At 45.2% G+C, this 13786-nt stretch overlaps 1 pseudogene; it reads left to right on the top strand.

The window, feature by feature from the left end:
• Positions 1-5115: 5115 nt before the first annotated feature.
• On the top strand, positions 5116-11799 carry LOC112890540 (annotated as a pseudogene).
• Positions 11800-13786: the final 1987 nt, after the last annotated feature.

Raw genomic sequence — 13786 nt, forward strand, 5'->3', positions numbered from 1 at the left:
GGTCCTGCTTACCGTCGTACTTGGGGATTCCGACTGGTTTGAAATCCTTAGGGTAGGACTTATCGGTGATGCTGGTGGTGAAGGCGAGGAAATGGTCGCTGTCGTCGTCATCGTGGTACCTGCCGGGGCGGTCCCTTCTTCTCGCTTCAATAACAAGCCGCACGTCGCAGCTCTCGTTGATTTTCTGCCTGAGGTCGATCGTGGGAGCATCATGGAGGTTGGCCTTGACTGGATTTTGGCCGTGGTGCCTTGCCCCATGTTGGTTTCAAGGGGGTTGTTGTACTTCTTGTTCATTGTTGCCACGTGCGGATGGGTGGCCCTCATTGCGCTTGCGATTGTCGTTCCTCCGACTCCCATGGCCTCCTCCAGGGGTGCGACTAACTAGCACGGTATCACCGTGTTGCTCAGACCTCGAGAGCTGATTCCGAGTGGAAGATACTGGATATTGCCCATCGAGTTGCACGAGCGCACGCTGGGTCAAGTACTGCAAACTTTGTATCTGAGGATTTGATGGGAGTTGCTGAGCTAAGAGTGCTACTTCTGTGATGGTGCCAATCGATGTACGGTACTCGCGATCCACGGCTACTACAATGGCATTGTTGAGATCCCTTGGTTCGCGGGCGCGGTTTTGCGCGTTGCACCTGCGTTGAGCGCGCTTGGCATTCTTTGCCCGCCGGATCCTCCGGTGCTCCTCGTCTTCATCTTGAGGAGCGACTGCTGTGGGCTCGTCGGCTGAGACATCCACGAGTTGTTCGTTGTCGTATTGGGTGCCCAGCTCATCTTCTTCTGCGTTGCGAAGGGAAGCTATGCAGACTTGTCGATCCCGTGAGTGGTTAGCCTTGAGGCTGTAGTCGAGTAGCTCTGTGCTACTCTCTCCTTCTTCCACGATAGGAGAAAGTTGTCTGCCCTCTTGGAAGGGTAGTTCCAGCGTGAAGGCCACAAGGCAAGATTCGTAATCGAGTAGTTCCGAGGGCTCAAAGCTCTTCCAGTATACGAAATGTCCTTGCAGCGTTGATGTGATGGTTAAATCCAGAAAGCTACCCGAAAAGGTTTCAGTGTGGCCGTCGGGTTGCGAGTGGATTTCGAGGGCGGGGGCTGCCCGACGGATGGTGGCTCCCTCATCTTTGAGTCCTTTTCGGATCCGGCTTAGAGATGTATGTGAAGTACTCTTCGTTGGAATTCGAGTAGATGTCGAAAACAGGGGCCTCCCGGCCAGGGTGACGCCCACATCCTTGATTTGGAGCAATAGATCCAAATTCTCCTTCAAGTCGGAAAGGGACTTGGATCATGAGGTGTTGTCAGATCAGTTTGGATCCGGTCCGAGTAGATCTGGTGCATCACGAGTGGAAGTCGAGTTGAAAAAGGACATCTTTTCGATCTGCTGGGCTAGATCGGGAAATAGCATGTCGTCGAGGTTGTCGATGAAGTCATCTAGATCGCTGCTTGGGGTCAATGAAGTGGCCTTTGGCTCCTTGGACTTGGCCAGGTGGCTGTTGAAGCCACCCAAACCGTTGGCGACATAGATTCAGGAGCCAAAGATGAAAGTTGTGCCCTCATCGAGCACAACATTTGTGAAGTTGAACGATGCCATCGAGTTCTCCAGTGAATCTTTAATGAGCCCCCCTATCTGGTGCGCCAGCTGTCGGTGTTTTACCGCCACGCCCACCAAGGGATATCCCCGAGGTGGTGAGTTTGTAGGTAGGGTGTCGCTGAGATCAAGAACTTGAAGGTGCAAAGGAACACAAGGTTTTAGACAGGTTCGGGCCGCTGAGAGCTAATACCCTACATCCTATATGGTTTGTATTGTGTTTGATGATTATTCTCCCCCAGGGGGTCCCTGTCCGCCCTTATATAGTCCGGGGGATAGGTTTACATGGAAATGCTAGTCGGGTACAAGCCCAAGAGTCCTACCCGAGTACTATTCGAGTAGTCTCCTATCGTGTCCGACTAGTCTAACTACTGTACAAATAATCCTACCGCATTACGAGTAGTTATAATAGATGTAGGGCGTGGGCCATGTCCCATCCCGTATCATAGGAGAAGTGTGCCACGTGGACAGTCCCATGTGTTCGGGTCTGAAAAGCCCCCGAACTCTTCGTAGATGAGTAGTGTAGGCGTCCGTGTGCCTGGTTCTGACAGGAACCCAAGGCAAAGCTCATTCTGCGGTGGGCTATAGCCACCCTAGAAACCTCCGCGACATGCCCACCGATAATTTAAGGCAGAAGATCAACGAGGGCCTCGACGATCATGAAACCATTGACTCGAGACACTGCGAGCTCGGTGGCAGCCCTCGCGACATCGACGACAGTGATCGCTTCCCGGTGTTCACCCGCAACATCACCTCCCGCGACTGCCTGAAGGAGTTCAAGCCAGTTGGCATCTCTAAGTACGACAGCAAGCAGGACCCATGGTACTGGATTCATTGCTACTCCACCGCCATCGAAGTATCAGGCGGCTCCAACACCACCAGGTCATCCACTTCCTGATGGCACTGGAATCCGCACCGCTCACCTGACTCAAAAGCCTCAAGCCAGACTCCATTGACTCCTGGGAGGACCTAAAGAAGGTCTTCATCAACAACTTCCAGAGCTCCATGCTCTGAGTAGGTATTCGCCATGACCTGTGCCAGGTCAAGCAGGAGGAGAACGAGACCCTAAGGTCCTACACCCGGTGCTTCTTGTGATGCGCGCCATCATTGCCAACATCATCGACAAGGACATCATCCACTGCCTCCAGAACGGCCTCGCCGCGAAGCACGTCTACCACAACTTCGGACGCGACCGCCCCAAGATCGTCGTGGAGCTCCGCAACATCATGCAACGATTAGCGGACCAGGAGGACGAGGAGAACGAGCGCTTCCCCAAGCGCAACAATGACAAATGCCCTGACAAAGGCTAGCGGGACTACTCGGGATCCTCCCAAAAGCGCAAGACAAGCAATAAGGTCGCGACTGTTGAGCGCAACCCACACGGCAAGAAGTCAGGGAACCAGCAGGACCAATTCAAGAAGATCCTGTGCAAACAATGCTCGATGCACGTGAACTCTAAGCATACACTCTTCTAGTGCATCAGCCTCCGCAAGTCCCTCAAGGCCCCTCCTCCCGACCAGAATGCAGATGGGAAGGATAAGGAGGATGACAAGGAGAAAAAGTAGGGGCCCCAAGGTTTCTAACACCTGGCGAACATCGTCAATGTCATCTTCAGTGGCGACAGCGGCTTCCCCTCAAAATGCGTGCAAAAGCTCACCTTGTGCAAAATCTTTTCTATTGAGCTGTCCATGCAGCGGCCCTTGAGATACAGCGAGGTCGCAATTACTTTCTCTAGAGAGGATCAGTGGACCAGCTTCTCCGAGCCGGGAAATTTTCGCTCGTTTTAGACCCCGTGGTGGCGGGCTCACATCTTACCCGTGTACTCATCAATGGTGGGAGCGGTCTCAACCTGCTCTACGCGAGTACATCGAAGAAGACAGGGCTGGACATCTCTAAGATACTCACTCCCAGCAAAGCTCCATTCTACACGTCGTCCTAGGAAACGCGACTACCCCGATCGGCTCGGTGACCCTACCAGTCACTTTCGGGATGAAGGAGAACTACTAAATGGAGTACATCAAGTTCGAGGTGGCAAACTTTGAGTCATCGTGCCATGCCATCCTCGGTAGGCCCGCCTTGGCCAAATTCATGGCCATACCCCTCTATGTATATCTGCTTCTCAAGATGCCAGGCAAGACAGGAGTACTGACCTTCCGTGGCGACTTGAAGAAGTCATACGACTGTGACCAAGAAGCAATTGAGTACGCCTTGAATACATGCGTGCCAGAACCTTCATCTGAAGTCTTCGCGGCCGCGTAGCAGCTTTCGCAGTCGAAGGTGGCGATTTCAAATGTACCCCCACAGAACAAGCTGAGCCAGTCCACGGTGAAACCCAACACCAACGATATTGGCCTCAAGTCCATCCAACTGCAGGAGGGCGATCCATCCAAGACGGCCCTGATCGATGCAGGGTTGCACGATAAATAGGAAAGCCCGCTCATCGACTTCTTTAGGGCTAACCAAGACATATTTGCATAGAAAGTAGCAGATATGATAGGAGTGCCCAAGGAGTTGATTGAGCACTGCCTAAAAGTCAACCCAAAGGCCACCCCAAAGAAGCAATGACTACGTTGGTTTGCTCCAGAAAAGAGGGAGGCCATGAAGAAGGAGTAAGCAAAACTACTCGCAGCTAGTTTCATCAAAGAAGTTTTTCAACCAGAGTGGCTGGCTAACCCTGCACTTGTCTTGAAAAAGAATATCAATAAATGGAGGATGTGTGTGGATTACACCGATCTCAATAGGCACTGCCCGAAGGATCCCTTCGCACTTCCAAGCATCGACCAAGTCATTGACTCCAAAACCAGCTGCGTCCTGCTCTTCTTCCTTGATTGCTACTCGGGCTACCATCAGATTGCCCTTAAAGAAGAAGATCAGATCAAGATGGCGTTCATCACCCTGTTTGGAGTATATGCCTATACGACTATGTCCTTCAGGTTGAAGAACACAGGAGCCACATATCAGTGAGCCATCCAACTATGCCTCGCCGACCAACTACACCGCAATGTTCAAGCCTATGTGGATGATGTGGTCATCAAGACCAAAACCCACGATGAGTTCATCTCCGACCTCGAGAAACCTTCAACATCCTGCGCAGATTCTGGTGGAAGCTCAACCCGACTAAGTGCGTCTTCGGCGTACCACAAGGGAAACTACTCGGTTTCATCGTTAGTCACCGAGGAATTGAAGCTAATCCAGAGAAGATCACTGCCATCAGAGACATGGGATCTCCGCAAACCATCAAAGATGTCCAGAAACTCACAGGGTGCATGGTAGCATTAAAAAGATTCATCTCACAACTTGGGGAACGGGGACTACCCTTCTTCAAACTCCTGAAGCGGCAAGACAAGTTTTAGTAGATAGAGGAGGCAGCGCAAGCTCTGGAGGATCTCAAGCATCACCTACAGACACCCCCCATCCTCACAGCTCCACGACCAGGGGAGAACCTGCTGCTCTACATCGCCGCGACTACTCACATCATCAGTACAGCGATCGTGGCGGAGCGTCCCGAGGAGGGCCATGCATTCGGCATGCAGAGGCCAGTGTACTTCATCAGCGAAGTCCTTTATGAATCAAAGGTCCGTTATCCTTCAATTCAGAAACTCCTCTACACTATACTCATCACATCTAGGAAGCTGCGCCACTATTTCGACAAGTACAAGATCTCAGTTATCACTGAATTCCCATTGATGGATATACTCCACAATCGGGACACCACTAGACGCATCTCCAAGTGGGCAGTGGAATTGGGGGCTCTCAACATTAACCTCAAGCCACGAACAGCCATCAAGTCGCAAGCACTAGTTGATTTCATGGCAGAGTGGAAGAAGAACCAAGTTGCGGCTCCAGCCAACATGCCCGAGCATTAGGTCATGTACTTTGACGGTTCACTCAAGCTCAAAGTGGGTGGGGTAGGAGTCCTGTTCATATCACCTAAAGGGGAGCAACTCAAGTATGTCCTTTAGATCCTCTTCAAGGTATCCAACAACGAGGGAGAGTATGAGGCGCTACTACACGGACTAACATGGCAATCTCTCTCGGCATTAAGCGGCTACTTGTATACGGCGACTCCTTGCTGGTAGTTCAACAAGTCAACAAGCAGTGGAACATCAACAAGGATACCATGGATGCGTACGTCATGGAGATACGCAAAGTGGAGAACAAGTTCTCGGGCTTAGAGATCATTCATGTGGTTTGAGACAACAACGTAGGAGCAGACATACTCTCGAAGCTGAGATTCGACCGGGCAGAGGTTCCCCCAGGAGTTCGTCCACAACCTACGTCACCCATCCATCAAGAAACTAGATCCAATGATCATCGACCAAGTTCTGCAAGAAACTAGTTGAGAGGTCATGGTGATCGAGGTTGATTGGCGGGTACCCTTCATCGACCTTATAAAGGACCACAAGCTACCCCCCGGTGTTGACAAGAAAAGCGCTAAGGCTGCACGCATCAAAAGGCGGAACAAACGGTATGTCTTGGTCGGTGACAAGTAAGCATGGATTAAAGACCGGAGTACTCATGAAGTGCGTCCCCACCGGGGTAGGCAAAGACATCCTCCAGGAGATCCACGACGGAACCTGCGGCAACCATGCAGCATCAAGAACACTAGTCGGGAAAGCTTCTAGATCAGGATTCTACTAGCCAATGGCTTGGCAGACACCGAAGACCTCGTCCGTTTGTGTACCAATTGCCAGTTCTTCAGCAAGCAAGCTCTTGTCCCGGCGCACAATCTTATAACCATACCACCCTCATGGCCATTCACATGCTGGGGCCTGGACATGATTGGGCTTTTGACAACAGCGCTAGGAGGTTTTACTTATGTGTTGGTAGCCATCGACAAGTTCACAAAGTGGATCGAGTACAAGGTGATCACAAAGCAATCCGCGGACAGAGTAGTCAACTTCATCTGCGAGATCTTGCACCGGTTCGGCTTCCCCAACACCATCATCATGGATCTCGGATCCAACTTCCATTCATATGAGTTCTGAGAATTCTGTGAGAGAAGCGCCATCGAGGTCAAGTATGTTTTGATGGCTCACCCGCGGGATAACGGTCAAGTCGAGTGTGCTAATAGCTTGATCCTTGATGGACTGAAGAAAAGACTACAACGCGAATAGCAAAAAGCGTGGCAAGTGGATCCATAAGTTACCACTAGTCGTCTGGGGGCTTCACACACAATCAAGCAAGGCCACTAGGCATATGCTACATAGTTCAAAATACAATACATATGCGAGCATGGGTTATTTCAGGTGCTAAGTGCAATAAAAAACACCACTAAAATAGTATGAAAAAGTGTCGTACATAACTAAGCACCAACACTGGACGATCGTCGTGCCGGGGGGGGGGGGGGTGAACTCCACGGCCGGGGCGACCGACCTTGCAACAACCAGGGAGAACGTGGGCGAGTGCTAGGCGGCCACCATACAGGCGAGATTCACAGCGGCCGGGGAGAGCAAGGGCGAGTGTTGTGCGGCCATGGTGCAGGCAATGCTTCACGGCGCGTCCTAGCAGTGGTGTGCAAAATTGAGGGCGAGCTTTGCTACTGTCACGAGTGAGCTCTTAGGGGGGGGGGGGGGGCTCGAGCTCGGATGCCACCGCTCCATGACCGAACTCGCAACAGCAGGAAGGTCGGGAGTGAGTTCCGCAGGTGCCGTTAGGGAGCTAGGAGGCCATGGCGGGCTGGCTTGAGCGGGGTAGGCATGGAAAGGGAGAAGACGGGGCGGGGGTCATGGTCCACATGGCAGGACGAGGCGAAGAAGATAAGGATCCATGAAAAAAACTTAGAAATTACACGTATAGAAGATGACACGTGGGTCCCGTAGATGACACGTGGGTCTTCTGATTGATGTGTCTAACGGTGTTAAAATATCATCCATCTCATCCTCTCGATCCCTTGTATCAAAAGCTATAAAACTAGGATGGACTTATCCCAGTTAACCAAACACGAAGTAGGATGATCCCATCCAAAAAAGACGGAACTATTTCATCCCACCTCATCTCTAAATTAAACACATGCTTAGGCACCATACAAGAATAAAAAAAATACGAACAAAGGACAAGTATGAATATGAATTTGAAAATTGGACAAGAAATTTATCATAAAAATGGAACTCTAGAGCAGTTAACAACTTTCTTCACACATATGAATTGCATTACCAATCCTAGCCCACTGATTGTCAGCCAGATCCGTTTTAATCAAGGAGAATCTTCCCATATCGTAGCCAAATCAGCTTGTCTCGCCACCATCCCCCAAACCACCCAAAAAAGATATTATAGCCTAGAGTGGAGTTTACAAAACTTTTTTTAAAAAATGACTACAGTTTCAGCAATACCATGATTTTGAAAATTACTAGATTTGTTACATCCAAACACCTTGTAGGTTTCAAAACTACAGCATTTTAAAAAAAACATTGCATTTCTCCAAAACTCTGGAAAAAAACTTTATATCCAAATTGGGGCTACTGGTTTTTAGGATAAGACACGGTTGTCTCTCTAATCTACTTTACACATACTATTGCTTTCCTCTGTTCTTCCTACTGCTCATCCAAATGCCCATTCCAGCACCATCCCCCAAATTAAACCACTAATTCTCTATTTTGCACATGCATTCATATCATGTTTCTATCATTTTTCTATTCCTTCAGTTTTTCAATCATGCGTGTCAAAGGGGGCCGGGCCTTTGAGCCCATGTCATGCCTCCCTCCAACAATTAGTATTGCTAATATTACCAACGTCAATATAACACTGTGCCTTCTAATCACCATCAATTCACCAGATTAAAACTATGCAATGCACATAGTAGTACATAAATACTTGTTCCAATATAGAAATCATGACTCTCTCTCTCATCTAATAGGACTAGGCTGCTGGCAGGAATATATCATTTTATTTGCGAATGTTATGGCTCTTCCTAAGCTGGCAATCGATAAAGTGAGGTAGGCTGTTTTTCATCGTCAGGTTCACTGGTCACTTTTTCCGAAACACAGTACAGGTTCACTGGTCACTTTGGAATCCAAATAATTGTGACTTATTTTCTCATTAAATGAATATGCATATTATCATTATTAATTGATGCATAATATTTTTGCAAGATTTTGATGTTAACGCAATGAATCCAATAAAATTCTTTAAGCTCGCTATTTTTAGAATAGTTTTTTCCACGAGATTTGGAAGTTGGGTATATTTTAAAGTATGCATTAATACTTAAGGATTTTGGACTGATCTGGTTACAATTTTAATATATCCTGTAACATTTTACATCTGGCCATTTCAAGAGTTAATTAATGCTAAGGGATTTTGGGATGCCTCTTAATAATATCTTCTCCTAAAAAAACGTTAATAATATTCCAAGAGATTTTAAGGCTGGCTATTTCTCAAAACCTACATTAATACTACCCGATTTAGAAGACTTGGACTGATCTGGTGACAATGTTAGTATATAGCGTAAGATTTTGGGTTTGGCTATTTTTTAAGAGTGCATTAATGCTACAAGATTTTGGATATTTCTGATGATAATGTTATAGTATATCTGAAGAGATGTTGAGGTTGGCTATTTCTAAAAAATAATTAATACTACATGATTTTGGATTGATCTTCTGACAATGTTTCACCATCGAGATACTACATTTCTTCATTTCTTGTCCCTAAGCTAAAAAACATGAATACCATGACGTTAACAAACAAAAAAAGAATCTCACAAATGCATATTTATATAATTAGCTACCACCCTATTAGAGTATATTGCTATAGAAAGAGAATGAAATCTCTCTATATAATAATAGCTCGCTGCTCAGAAATGCTGTCATCGAGCCTGAATCCATAGCCCATGTAAGTCACTAAAATTGTATTCAGAAATGTTTATACATTCATCGTAGAAATTAAAAAATTATAATTGTCTAGGTTGTTTCTATTTCTATGCGATTTATCACTGATCTAATCAACTTATGGTGGCACAATCGCCCCGGGGGCAGCTGAAAAACACTAGGCTATGTTTTCCTAGCTTTAGCCCACTGACCTATTCGATTTTCGGGAATGCTAATAAAATACACCTGAGCGTTTCTTTGCCCCCTCAAAACCTAAAATTTGCTTCTACCTCCTCTCATCAATCCAAGGACTAGCGAGCTCCTTCTTTGCATCTAGCAAGGTCTTGGCGAGGTTCGGGATTGGGGAGTTGGGGGTTTGGGCTTGGACAAGCTTATCTCCATTACTGAGCTTAGAGGGAAGGAAGGTGGCGGCAGGCCGGCCAGACCGTGGTGGTGGACTGGTGGGTGCAGGAGCTAGTGGTGAGGCAAAGTGGTAGTGGCGTCGTCACTGGCTGGTGCAGTGGGGGACGGCAGTTGGACGAGGCTAGGGCGGGGGGAGGTCATGGAGAGGGGGATAGCCCGGCGGGCTAGGGTCTCGGTTGGCACGAGAGGGAGCTCGAAGAAGAAGAGACCATCAGGAGGAGGAAGAAACACGTGGTCCATCTCATCGCGGTCCAAAGGCCACGGAAATCAGGTGCTGGGCACCAAGAAATGCTCGTGTGCAGTGTATTAAGACCCATGTTTTTTATTTGAAGCTAACTTTGTATGACCAAGATCTGCCAATGCATGCGAATAACATGTCGTGAGATCTTCTATTACCTTTAGAACGACTGATTCAAAGCCAGTTTGGGTGCGGTGACTTGATGAAGATTTGGTAACATATATAATTGCACTTGCAAGTGCCAAGCCATTGCTTTAATAAATCACACTAAACTGTTTTTTACTGAAACAATCTCGGTGAACTTTAACATTATCACATATGACAAATAAGTACATATTCAATTTTTTTGGCGATAAAGGACTTATTGAGTTTTGGTTACATATATCCTATATGCATGTTAATTAATTTGTAAGTCATTTATAGATAAGTGGCACGGTGTCAGAGTTTCTTACTTGTACATATAATAAGCAAACACTCTTGAACTATTTTATTTACTATTGCACTTATGTTATTTCGACAGGTTGCTGAATATTGTTCAAACACAGATAAAAAATCTGTGCTTACCGGTGGTATGGCAACATTTGATGAGTATAGATTCCCAGATTTGAACAGAAATGGCCAGCTAAGCTCATCAAAAATATCAGTGGCACATGACAATTCCCCTGAATTTAACGCTGTGCTCGCTGGATGGATGGTAAGTTTCAGGCCGCCTGTGCAGATGTAATTAATTTATAGCATGATGCTAAATTCTGTGTTTATTATTCTGTCCAGGTATGCCCATCTGTATATGGTGACAGCAAAACTCATTTTTTCACAGCATGGACGGTACAATTGGCTGTTCATCTTTTCATTTTGCTTACTTAACTATGCTGCAATTTTTATATGTGAACTTCGAATTTACTTGTTTTGCTCAAAACAGGCTGATAGCCATGGATCTACTGGATGCTATGACTTGGCATGCAACGGATCTGTGCCAGTGAACAATGCACCTATCACTCCAGGAGATATTTTAGAGCCAAATAATGGCCAGCTTAAGATCACAATCAAAATATTTAAGGTAAGTAGTCAAAGGTATTGATGCACAAGTATCAAATATTTCATATTCGTATTAATGTTTCTATATATAATGATATTTTAGTTCTAAATGCACCGTAGCTCGTGCTTCATTGAATTTGTGGAGTTGCACTTCTACATTGTTTGTAACATGTGAACAAGGTATGGCATGAATTAAAATTCATGTAAAGTAATGTCAAAATTTTAATCGGTAATTAATAGTTCCATATATAGAATCAGCATGCTCTTTCAGTGAGGCTTAATTATGTTGGAAAAAACTTGATGGGCAGCAAGATATATATTTACCTAGTTTTTGTAATCATCATGTAGAACAAAGATGATGGCGATTGGTGGCTATACTTTGTGAATAATAATAATAATAATAATAATCTTAGGCCAGTCGGATTCTGGCCAAAGAGTTTGTTTGGCGGTTTATCAGACCATGCAAATCTTATTCTTTAGGGTGGTTTCACACAATTTTATACTGGAAACGCTAGTCCTCCGATGGGCAATGCGCAATGGCCTGGTAAAAGTTCAGTATCTGTTCGAGATGTAAAATACATGGCCAAGGTTACAAACCTGCTCCATGGCCCGCTGGCCTTAACTCTTGGGTATCCCATAAGCAATGCTACCAAGTTAGTCCATTTCTTGATGATATGTTCTATTATGGAGGACCTGGTGGTTGTACTGTGTAAAGGACTTCTGAATAAATGGCATGTGAATAATAAAATAATTTTAGCTTCTTCTTTTGGCACTATTATTCCAAAAGATATACTTCAGCAAGACTTAATTATTGTCGGCTTTCCTGTGGTGAGGAGCTGCTACCATTCACATGCAACATGATCACCTCGGCGCTGCCCCGAATCCAAACGTTGTGTTAAGCTATTGCCGGCATTCAGAGAACAGGCAACCTGCAGAATCATGCATCGTCAGACATGCAGATTCAGGTCTGTAGCGGCTGCTTTTCCGAATCGGCGCTTGTTCACAAAGATATAGCACAAAGAGTACTGAACAATCTATTGAGCCATTTGACTGCCCATCGCTTTGCTTACAATTTTTGCAATCGGTAACCCATCAGCTCTCTTCAATCAATAGAGTCATGCATGAAAGCATGTAGCACGCCTCCCTGTTCCACTCAACTCACCACCCAAGATTTCTTGCCTCTACCATGAGGCTTGGAAAATTGCATCTAAAATTCCAAATGCGCTAAGCATCTACCCGCCTACCGGTGCCCATCGCCAGCATCATCCCGCCAATCGTTGATCCCTTTGTAGTTTCAGCACACGTATGGCGTATACAAAACCTCGGTTGGACAGGGTAGTATATACGGACTTTTCATGCTTAGAAATAAGAACTCTCATGTATTTTCTCTGCAAAGAGTAAATTCCACCTCAAGAGAACTCTTATTATCTTAGCCTCATTTTTCATTTCCTTTTTAGTTTTCATACACAAGAAAGAGAGAGTGTGGCCTACTTTTTACTTGCTTAGGCCAATATATCCAATTCAAACATTATAAACATTAATTAAATATTTTTTAATCCTACCTAGCTTAACATTTATATAATACTATTTCACCATATGCAAAACCTAGTTCAACATTTGTCACACAAATATTGAGCTAGTTCTCAAATTGTTGGACATTTTGCAAAATCTATTTCATTATCTAGAATTTGATGGATTATTTCAAAATTTTAAAAGTCTTTGATTCAAAATTTTGGAAAACATATTAATATTTTTGAAAAACTACTTCATATTTTTTTTGCGGAATGTTGAAATATTATATCTACACAATGAGATAATAAATCGAAAATCTTGAACTATATTAACATTATTGAAATAGATGCATTAAAAATGTTTTTTTTAAAATAAAATATACTCATATTTGATCTCATTTTGTTTGTTTATTCTAAGCAACATGGCGGTTCAAATGGAATCCATAACATTCTCACAGTTGAGAGAAAAAAATGTATTTCATGTTTGGGATTTAAACTGTCGGTTAATCGCCCATCTATCCTTTGTAATCAAATGGTTAAGTTCCACATTTACTAGAAATGATTGGTTGATTTGCTCTCCAACTTCATCTGAGCCACCCATCTTCAATAACACTAATGTTAAACAACAAAAGGTTTATAAAATCACTTATAGAGTTCCAATAAGATGCACCGTTTGCCTCCACCCGTCTCCCCTCCTTGGTGCTATTAATTACCACATCGTTGTGCCGGTGTCTAACCCTAGCCCGACGGCCACCCTGCCTGTCCCAACTTCTCCTTTGAAGTCAACCAACGTACTCTTGTCTTTGTTGGTGCCAGACGTCCTCCTATCTCCTACAGACTAGGTTGCCTAATCCTTCTTTCTGTCCACTCCAAGGAGTTGTAATAGCCTAAGAACTCCGGTCTACCACTTGATGACTCCAAGTCTCCAACATAGTCACTACTTTTGTAGTGATTTTATTGGAAAATGCTACCATATACCTCATGATGAATCACGACGAAGGGAGCCAATTCGGAGCGAATCTGGACAAGCTGTTGACATCACATTCGCCATACAAAATATTTATTTTGATTGTTTAGGCATTTGAACAACCTTAAATACTAATTAAATTGAATAAATAGAAGATAACAAAAATGCTACGAAATGCCCCCCCTACATTGACATTGCTCTAGTACCAAGTGAAAAGTTCAG

This window comes from Panicum hallii, chromosome 4, assembly GCF_002211085.1.
Source record: "Panicum hallii strain FIL2 chromosome 4, PHallii_v3.1, whole genome shotgun sequence".
Classification (NCBI taxonomy): Eukaryota; Viridiplantae; Streptophyta; class Magnoliopsida; order Poales; family Poaceae; genus Panicum; species Panicum hallii.